General features: G+C 40.6%; 1 long non-coding RNA gene across 1 annotated transcript in view; it reads left to right on the top strand.

Moving 5' to 3' along the window:
- LOC138961566 (uncharacterized) overlaps positions 1 to 10,213 on the top strand; it is a 10,287-nt gene extending 74 nt beyond the window's left edge. Inside the window, exons 1-5 of the long non-coding RNA XR_011454225.1 lie at positions 1 to 148; positions 2,139 to 2,207; positions 3,257 to 3,351; positions 5,633 to 5,803; positions 7,979 to 10,213. The exon at positions 1 to 148 is cut by the window's left edge and continues 74 nt beyond it. This is a non-coding gene — a long non-coding RNA (uncharacterized lncRNA). The remainder of the gene's footprint in view (positions 149 to 2,138; positions 2,208 to 3,256; positions 3,352 to 5,632; positions 5,804 to 7,978) is intronic.
- Positions 10,214 to 10,547: the final 334 nt, after the last annotated feature.

Raw genomic sequence — 10,547 nt, 5'->3', positions numbered from 1 at the left:
GAGTCGTCATGGGTTCGCTCCTCAGCCGATTCAACCCAGCAAGGACTCCAAGTAGGTCAAGGAGACAGTGACGGCGACTGCATGGGCAAAATCCCACAGTAGATCATTAGATGAAAGGACGTTATACCCATTCCGTAAAACTCCAAAGGTATGTAAATGACTTAGGACATAAATCGGAGGGTTAGATTTCGGAGCAATGAATTTACAACGCTAAAGTTCAAAACTTCTACACCATGACCATACAAATTACTTTTTTTTTTCATTCAATTTCAAACTCAAAGATTCCATTTTGTTCTGTCTGTGTTTGAACTGCATTTCGACTCTCACTGCATCATGATATTGATAATGACGCAGAGCAATCAACACCTACTGAGCTAAGTTCCTTTTTATGTCTGTTGGCTAGTACAACAGTACAACTTGAACTACAAGTACAAGGGCCATGAGGTTGACATAATTTGTGGTTGGTTAATTTTGTTTGTTTGTGATGTTGCCACATAAGGCTTTGGCAGTTTTTAGTCCCATGACTCATTGAATGTTTTAAAGATCTACATATTTATGTATTATATGTCTACACACCAATGTCTCATGCACTGAGGAATTCCTGTTATGATGATGTATTGGTAACAATTCTGCAGATTGCTCCAATTGTAATACTCACTAAGGCCAAAAAAAATAATAGGTGTGGTTACGGTAACATAGCCCAAAAAAATAGGGTAGGAAGGTAGGCAATCACTTTTTTTTTTTAAACTTTTTTTTCTAATGTGTACAAATTAAACCTACTTGACAGAGAAATAAGTGTGCGACTCGGGCGCTTTCGCTTTCATTGTGTTGTCTGCACTCGTTTACTTGTTTTTTGTGTGTATTTTTTTGACAAATGTAATAAAAAGTTATAGGGTCGGCCCCAAAAAATAGGGTAGGTCGGGTTACCGTAACCACACCTATTTTTTTTTAGGCCTAATACAGGTAATGGTATGATCATACTGACATGTAGTAGTTCACTACTGCTGACTCAATCAGTCAATGAAATTAAGCCATGAAACTACAGTGTTGCAACTGGATTTGTTACACATATTTGTTATGCGGTGTCTGCATGAGGAGAGCTAGGTACAACCTCTGTCCCCTCTGTTAAAATAGCAAAATCTAGATCGGCACTTTTCAGGGTGAGTACGGGTAAGGTCATCAAATCTAGTTTTTATGCCACATGTTTGCCAAGATCTGCAGTCTTGGTTGGAGCAAAACAACGTTTGATTTGGAACAAAAAGGACTGGGTGGTCGGGTGGTAACGCACTTGCGAGAGGTTGCGATTTCGACCCTGGGTCAGGGCGTTAGCAATTTGCTCCCCCCTTTCCTAGTAATACCTAGGTGGTGGGTTCAAGTGCTAGTCTTTCGGATGAGAAGAAAAACCGAGGTCCCTTCGTGTACACTACATTGGGGTGTGCACGTTAAAGATCCCACGATTGACAAAAGGGTCTTTCCTGGCAAAATTGTATAGGCAAAGATAAAAATGTCCACCCAAAATACCCGTGTGACTTGGAATAATAGGCCGTGAAAAGTAGGATATGCGCCGAAATGGCTGCGATCTGCTGGTCGATGTGAATGCGTGATGTATTGTGTAAAAAAATTCCATCTCACACGGCATAAATAAATTCCTGCGCCTTGAGTCCGAGTCTGGAGATACGCGCGCGATATAAGACTTCATATAACATCCTGACTGCTTGCTGTGCAGAGGAAGTGTTCTTTTTAAGAAATGCATTCAAATAAAACAAATGGAGAAATGCCCACTGAACAGAAACAGCCAGGCTCCTAATGTGTGGTATGAATCCAAGTTGAGAGAGATCAGCTGAGCTAGGATTTTACATGGAACAAGATCATCCCTCCACTTGCATACATACCAGAAATGAACATACAGTGTGCTTGATGTGGTGATCAAGTGACATTTTGCTATGAATTTGTTTAAGCAACTAGTAGCTTCTTCAGCGTTAATTCATTAAACAATTACTCTTATTCTTAGCACATAGAACACCTTGCTAAGTTAAGTTATGCGTGTGTTTGTTATTGCAATGTAAGACCTCATGACATAGATAATTATAACAAAATAACACATGATGAGATTCTAAATATGTTTTGTTTACTTGCAGGTCTCAGTTATTACCAAGCCCTGCCTCATTCTTCCCGCAACAGTGACATGGTGCTGTCATAGAACACAAGTAAGGCTTTTGATCATTTCCAAAATACACTAGCAATAGATTGTGAGTGCAACTGGTAATGAGAATATTTTACCACAAAAGGCTAAAGTACAAATAACAGATTTATGATGTTGGAAAAAGAAGTCCGCCAGAGCAAGTGATTAGTGTACCAGTTAGCTAGGGTGGATATATTATATAATTACAATTTACAGTCAGCATAAAATGTTGAGGCCAGTCTTGAATTGTTCTCGCCCTGTGAATTCACCGGCAAATCAGATGGCATGAAGAAATCAATGGTATTTTATGCTCTGCATTGAATGAACCATCTCCAGTCATTCTGAGTGACACACCTCTTTACAAAAAAACATGCCAGTAATTAAATCCAGGCTACATGGGGATGGAAAATGACCCTGGCAATTTCAACCTCTGCTTGTGCCTTTGTGTAGCAGGATTGGATATGGATCTTCAAAAGCCTTAGTTCATTTGTTTGTATCATGTATCATGTATGACGTTATAAGTTAATACTATTAGTCAATTTCAAATAGCAGAGTTATTTTCAGAGCTTTCTAACTTCAAACCCTGTCTGCCCCGTGGAATCTAATGTAATTTAAAGGGTATTTTGATTTTGACTCAGTTTCTTTCTTGCAAGTTCATTCTTTTCTCATTCTAGGTACTAAACCACTACTGATGACTGCCTGCATCAGGGTTATAATTTATGAAGAAGTCAAAATGCACATATTATATAACAGTTTACAATTTAAAGGCCCACTTGCTTTGTCACTATAGTGTGGGTCACTGTCTCCCATCTTGGCCACATACCAAAAAATAAAATATATATTCAGTGACTGCTTGCTGTGGTGAGTTAACTCAAAATATGGGATATTTTCACGAACATTCAAGCTGATCTATGTTGGTATGCGTCCAAGTAGAGGGATGATCTTATCCCAAGTAAAAGCCTGACAAGATCTGAGACTGTGATTGTGTTTTTACATAGTAAAGTAAGCCTTTAACGAGAAAGTATGTCTATTGCACTGGGTGTTTTATTATTATTATATATATTTTTCTTCCAGGTAGTCTCTCTTTAAACTGACTTTCTACACCATGGTGTCTCTGGCAGTGTTATATTGGCAGAAGACAGTTGGAACTGGATATCCTCATTTAGATGGTAGGCATGTTTTCGGCTTTTGTGTTGCTTTGGTGTATGTGTGTATGGTGTGTGTGTGTGTCTGTGTTAAGGCCATGTCAGACTCACAACACAAAACAGTGTTTCCTTTCAAAACAAACACAAAACAGCGTGTTTCCCATGTGACATCCCCCAAAACGCGTTTCAGAAAACACTGTTTCGTGTTTTTGCATCGTGTTTTGGGTTTTAGAGCATGCTCTAAAATCTAAAAACACGTTTTGGTAGTCAGCCAATGAACGCGGAAGATCAACTCAAGTGACTCGGTTTCCGGCACCACGGAGATAGAAAAAAATGGCAGACTCAGATGTGGTACCGATTCAGGGTAGTATCGGACCCATGAATCCTAACTAGAGTCTATGGATCCTGTCACGATTGAAGAGAGGCAATAATATCAGTGGGCGCTGCCAGCCGTGTTGTTTACAAACCCAAACACAGCGCGGTAGCTGAACGGGTCAAGCTGACACTGACCGTATCAGTGGACACTGACCGTATCAGTGGACACTGACCGTATCAGTGGGCACTGACCGTATCAGTGGGCACTGCCAGCCGTGTTGTTTACAAACTCAAACACAGGGCGATAGCTGGACGGGTTAAGCTGACACTGACCGATATTTCTGTGAAAACACGCACCGCGCTTCATCTGTGTGTTTCGCAAGTGACATCCCCTCTTTAAAAACATGTGTTTCCCCGACGTTTTGAGATGGTGTTTTTGTCGAAAACAGGGTTTTGTGTTGTGCGTCTGTCTCCGCCTTTAGACACATACCAGAAATAAACACACTGTTTGCATGCTGTGGTGAAGTGACATTTTGTGATTTGTTTTTTTAATGAACTAGTACAGGTAGCTTTTACAGCATTTATTCATAACACAATCGCACTTTTTGGGGTATGTGAACAAGTTAAGAGATCAGGGTTCGACACTAGCGGGGGCGGGGGGCGGAACGCCCCAGAGTTTTGTGTTCCGCCCCAAACATTGCCGAAGCTTGGGGCCCACTCCGCCCCAGGATAAATTCCAACAATGACAAACCGAAAATTCTAATGCCAGCAGAGCCAATCACTAAAAATCGCCAGTCAAAGTCGTCACTGAAATTTGCGTTACGATCAATGCCGCAGTCAAGAAAAAAACACATTCAAATCGTCGAAGGACAATGTCGTAAGGGAAATAACTCCCAGATTGCGCTCTTTAGCGTGAGAGATAAGTATCGCCTTCAAATGCCAAACGCAAAATGTGGCGACACATCCCTGGTGTAAAAAGACATGGTCAAATGAAGATGAAGAACAGGGTGGAGAGAAACGAAAAAAGGAGACCGATGCAGCCAAAAGCGCGAAGCGCTGTCGTAATTTCAATGTCAAATGGTTGAAAGAATTTCCCTGGCTTCAGTACGATGAAGAAAAACAGACAATGCATTGCCGCACGTGAATACTGAGAGTGGGCCCCAGATTTTTTTTTTTCCGCCCCAGCAATTTCCATCTCTGGGGCCAGTGTGGCCCCAGGCCAAATAAGTTAGTGTCGACCCCTGGAGATCATGTCTTATCCCATTTTAAAGCCCTACCAGATCTGAGACGGTGAGCCAAATTGTTTTCATGAGAAGGAATGTGCCTTTTAGTGAAATCTATGTACTTTACAAAACATATTTTAAGAAATGAAATGTGTTACAAGTAACAGCCATAGGAGTGATAGCCTGTAGGTGGAATAATAATCTTCAATTGCCTATAAATGATTATCTGGTTAAGAATGACCTCTTCAAGAAAATTAATGCAAAGCATTTTGATGTTTGTGACGATTAGTTACTCTTTATCACGTTTGTTCGCTGATTTTGCTGTCAGTGTCAGTGTTGGGCAGGTGTGCGTCCATGATGTCATTGCTATTGAAAACTAATCTGTACTGTAAAGTAAATGTACCCATACATGGCAGTTGTCTGGTCAAACCGGGGGCCAGCCATGACTGGGACTGATGTATCCTCAGGCACTCGACACCAGGTGGGCGGGGCCAGTGGTTGGGGTGTGATTCCCTGCCTTACACCACCACAAAGTGTTGTATCAGTAGACAAGACTGAGCAGAACTTCTGCCCCTCCCCCCCCCCCCCCCCCACCCCCCTCACCAATTGACCACTCAGTGCCATGTGCCTGTGGCTGTATCATAAACACTTTGTGACAATAGTTGTTACCTCCTTAGAACATATCTTGTGATGCTCCTCGGTGTTTGATGTATGCTAACTGGTGTACTTATGACATAGTGTTCATATGAAAGTTTTATGTGTTGCAGCTCATCCAGATCACAGGTACACAAAGGAGCTGGTTCCAGTGAAAACATAGGCACATGGAACTGCTTATGGACTACTTTAGAAAGTGTGCGGTTACAACCAAGACTCTCCAGTTAGGAAGGTCTGCGGAAGGGTGCTTGTTCTGTTTCCTCGGACAGGCTTTTCAAGACTAGGTAGGTTGAACCACATGATTGGGCTTTAATTATGAATGCACTTCAAAGTTCACTTATTTCATTATCTGGTACAAGTTCTCTTGCATGTGGGTGTAAGGCTGAAGAAGAACCTCTGACAAGTCAATTTTCAAGCAACTGAGCATGAACCCAGGTAAAAAAAAAACCACAGAGCTCTCTTTCTCTCTCTTTCTATTGGTCTGTTATTCATAGAATGACACTAACAGTGACACAAGTAAAAAATCTGTATCATTGTCTTGACCTCTAGAAATTTGGTAGAGAATAAGATGACTAATAGTATTATTTTGATTATTTTATGGTCATTACTGTGGACTCCCCCCCCCCCCCCCACACACACACACACACACACCACCCCACCCCTGCCCCTTTTAAGACACCCCAATCTAAGACTCCTTCCTATTAATGACCCTGTTTACGCAGACTTCTTGTTCATAACATCTGTAAATTCACTCCCATTTTAAGACTTGCTCCTTTTTAAGACCTGATTTTGCTTATTTTGGATTTCGAAAAAGAGAACAACAAATCCCCACTCTCTAGCCAGGCACATGATTTTTGTATGAACCAAGTTGAGGGATGGCATTTGTATAGGCCTGACCAGATCTGAGATGTTGAATCTATTGCTTACAAAGAAAGCATTGTGTCATTAAAGGCACACTACTTCTCTTCACCGTCTCAGTTCAGGCCAGGCTTTAACATAGGATAAGCTCATCCCTCAACTTGGTCACATATGAACAATCAACACACTGACTTCTTGCTGTAGTGATCGAGTCAGATTTGCCAAGGCGTGTACATGGAATAAGATCATAATTCTAAATGCTGAAGTAACATTCTGTTTCCTATGAAGCTAGGCTTGATTTTGGTATGAATCCAAGTTAAGGGATAGCATGTGTAAAAGCAGAATTGTTTACAGAGGCAGCTTTGTGTTATTAAAGGCATCTCAGATCACCTGCCAGGCTTTTTTTTTTTTTATTTTTTTACATGGGGTAAGACTATCCCTCCACTCCGGCACATACCAGCAATAAACACAGTGGTTACTTGTGATGAAATAGTGGCAAGACAGATTATTTAAGCATCACATAACCTTCCTAAGTGAAGTCAAGTCGTGTGTGTGTGTGTGAGCATAGAATGTTGAGGACAGCCTTGAAATTTTCTGACTGTGTGAATTCAACAGAACTGCTGTAAATCTGGCGCAGTATAGTTTTTATTGTATGAAACTTCATTTCCAGTCAGGTGCTATGAAGAAATCATATCAGGTTATGCTTTGCAGTGAACCACCACCAGTATTTATTTATTTATTAAGGAGATTTCTATAGCGCATAACTAAAAGCACTATTTCTGAGTAACACGTCATCTTAATTAAAGCATGCCAGTATCGCCAGGCTCCTTTTGGGTGGTAAATGTGGATCTTCAAAAGCCTAAGTTAAAAAAACAAGATGTAAAAGTACATTTTGAATAGTAGGTTTTTTTCAGAGGGCAGATATCACAAGATATGATCGTTCAACTGCATGTATGCCTCATTACTAAAACAACAAGAAGAGCAAACGCTCAATCGAGTCACTTTCGCAGTTCTGAATATTATATGAGGCATCAGATGGACAGGAAGAAATTGCTATTCACAACACAATGAGTCACGTTCACATAAAATTTGAGCCCGGTCACTTTTATAGTTTCCGAGAAAAGCCCAACGTTAAGTTGTGTGTTGCCGAACAGAAAAGGCTAGTTATCTCCCTTGTTTTTCTGATAACGTTCGTAAAAGGCTACAGATGTAAATACTTTGATGTAAAGAATAATCCTACAAAGTTTCAATCACATCCGATGAACTTTGTCAAAGATATAAAATGTCTAATTTTTCCTTTGACGCTGACCTGTGACCTTGAAAAAGGTCAAAGGTCAACGAAACCATCGTTAAAGTGTAGAGGTCATTGGAGGTCACGACTAAACAAAATATGAGCCCGATCGCTTTGATAGTTTCCGAGAAAAGTCCAACGTTAAGGTGGTGTCTACGGACGGACGGCCGGCCGGACAGACTAACACTGACCGATTACATAGAGTCACATTTTCTCAAGTGACTCAAAAATTAAGTGGTATTTTACTCGTCTTTCTGGTAAAACATATACACCATCAATATATTATAATAATGATCTTGCTTGTTTACAGATGGACAACAGCTGCTGCCAGGACTAGGTTACGCATAAAGAAAACAGTCAACACTTGGCTGGTGCTGGAGCTTCTTTGATGTCTATATCAACAACAAAAAGACAGACAGATACCAGCTCATTCAAGACCATATCCCCATTTTACTCACACAGAACAGAGAGCCATCTTCCGCCTTCGCACAGGACACTGCTGTCTGAAGGTACACCTCAAAAGGATAGGTTTTGCACCTACAGCGGACTGTGGCTAGGGTAGGAAGAACAGACTCTGCAACACGTTCTGAGAGGGTTGCCTTTCCTTGCCACCCCTGTGCAACAAGACTTGGCCAGAGAGCACACATCCAAATGCAAACACTGAAGAGGAAGAAGAAGAAGGTGCCCACACAGAAGGGCATGAATCTACTTCAAGGGCAGAAAGGTTTACAGCAGTTTATAGACTTGTAGCAGATAACATGATTGTTGAGACAAAATTACCTTAACCTTCGCCGGCACTCGTTATCGACTACACACGAACGCATTCGTGGGGCCAAGCAGACCCATGCTTCTCAAAGAAGGAAAAATGTGCATATCCTTCCGTGGCACTCGTGGGGCCGTGCAGACCCATGCTTCTCAAAGAAAGAAAAATATGCATATCCTTCCGTGGCACTCGTGGGTCCGTGCGGACACAGAAGGGTGTTTGATGCAAATATCTCTTAAACGAGTTGGAATTTTTTAATGAGCTTTTAGAAATGCCTCAGACACCTAAAAAGCTATCATCTCCTAAAAGCTCATTAAATTTCAGTGATAATTAATTAATTAATTAATGGTCAAATTTAGACTACACACGGTATTTGGTAAAATATTATGGGTCTGCATGGCCCCACGAGTGCCACGGAAGGGTTTGCACAATTGTCCTTCTTTGAGAAGTATGGGTCCGCATGGACCCACGAGTGCCTCGGAAGGGTATACACGCTTTTCCTTCTTTGAGAAGTATGGGTCCGCACGTCCCCACGAATGCTTCCGTGTGTAGTCTAAATTTGACCATTAATTAATTAATTAATTAATTATCACTGAAATTTAATGAGCTTTTAGGAGATGAAAGCTTTGTAGGTGTCTGAGGCATTTCTAAAAGCTCATTAAAAAAATTCCAACTCGTTTAAGAGATATTTGCAATCAAACACCCTTCTGGGTCCGCACGGACCCACGAGTGCCTCGGAAGGGTATACACGCTTTTCCTTCTTTGAGAAGTATGGGTCCGCACGTCCCCACGAATGCTTCCGTGTGTAGTCTAAATTTGACCATTAATTAATTAATTAATTATCACTGAAATTTAATGAGCTTTTAGGAGATGATAGCTTGTTAGGTGTCTGAGGCATTTCTAAAAGCTCATTAAAAAATTCCAACTCGTTTAAAAGATATTTGCAATCAAACACCCTTCTGGGTCCGCACGGACCCACGAGTGCCGGCGAAGGTTAAAGGGAGAAAATGAACAAGCTAAATAGGCTGTACAGTACTTCACTTGAACAATTTATAAGGTTCCCTGTAATGTATTAAGTATCAAGAACATTTACAGATCACAAGACATTGTGTTTTCTTTTGTTTGCAATACAAATTTTTCACAATAAAAAGATATGCACTTGGCAAGATCCTTAAAATGTAAAACTAGTACGTGTGACAATTTTGAATTGTTCAGAGATGGTTTTGCTTCAGTGGTAAATGTTTTAGCTTTGTTATAAGATTCCGTTACTGAAGCATACTTTAAAACCTTGACCTTCCAAGTCTTGAACAACATACCCTAACTGTGTTAGCACCCTGGGCTGCGATCATTGTGTTGAGCTACTTAACAGAGGACTCCTTGGTTTTATTACATATACTTTGGTTAACTTTAATTATTTGATAAATAATTCTAATACAGGACAACTCCCCCATCAAATGTAGAAATGTCGTCTGCATTTTTATTTTGTATACTGCATATTTTAAAAGGCTATTTTTGTGCACAAAACATGCATCTGCAGGGAGCTTTAGAGGGTGAAGTTAGGATCTATTATGGGGCATGCAGCACCACACCCATTTTGTGTGTGTGTATTTTGTGTTGACACATAAGACACTGTCATTCCAGCAGAAACCTGTGATGATGCACATTTTATTGCAGTAACCAGCTGAAATTGTATGTACGTTGTTATGAAATTGACAAATGATCCCTGCTTTGCAATCCTGGGTTAATGATATTGCCAAAATTAAAACGTGGAGGAAAAAGTGAGTGTAAACCTATTCTTGTGGTGGTGGTGGTGGTGGTGGTTGTGGTGGTGGTGGTGGTGGTGGTGTGTGTGTCTGGTTAGTGTGTGTGTGTGAGTGTTTGAGTGTGTGTTAAACAAACAACAACGACAAACAACACCAAACCTAAATCAAACAAGCACAACAAAAACAAATGACACAAAAACTGACAAAAATCAGAATATCAACTGAGGAGAAAAAAACAGTGGCTGAATGCAATACTTATTATAACTTAAAAAGTAAAAGTGTGCGTGTGATGTGTGCGTATGTTTGAGTGTTTTAAACAAAAACAACAAACCTAAATTAAACAAGCACAACAA

Source organism: Littorina saxatilis, linkage group LG3 (assembly GCF_037325665.1).
Source record: "Littorina saxatilis isolate snail1 linkage group LG3, US_GU_Lsax_2.0, whole genome shotgun sequence".
NCBI lineage: Eukaryota > Metazoa > Mollusca > Gastropoda > Littorinimorpha > Littorinidae > Littorina > Littorina saxatilis.
Note: the sequence above shows the minus strand (reverse complement) of the source record. Positions and strands in the feature narration are given on the sequence as shown.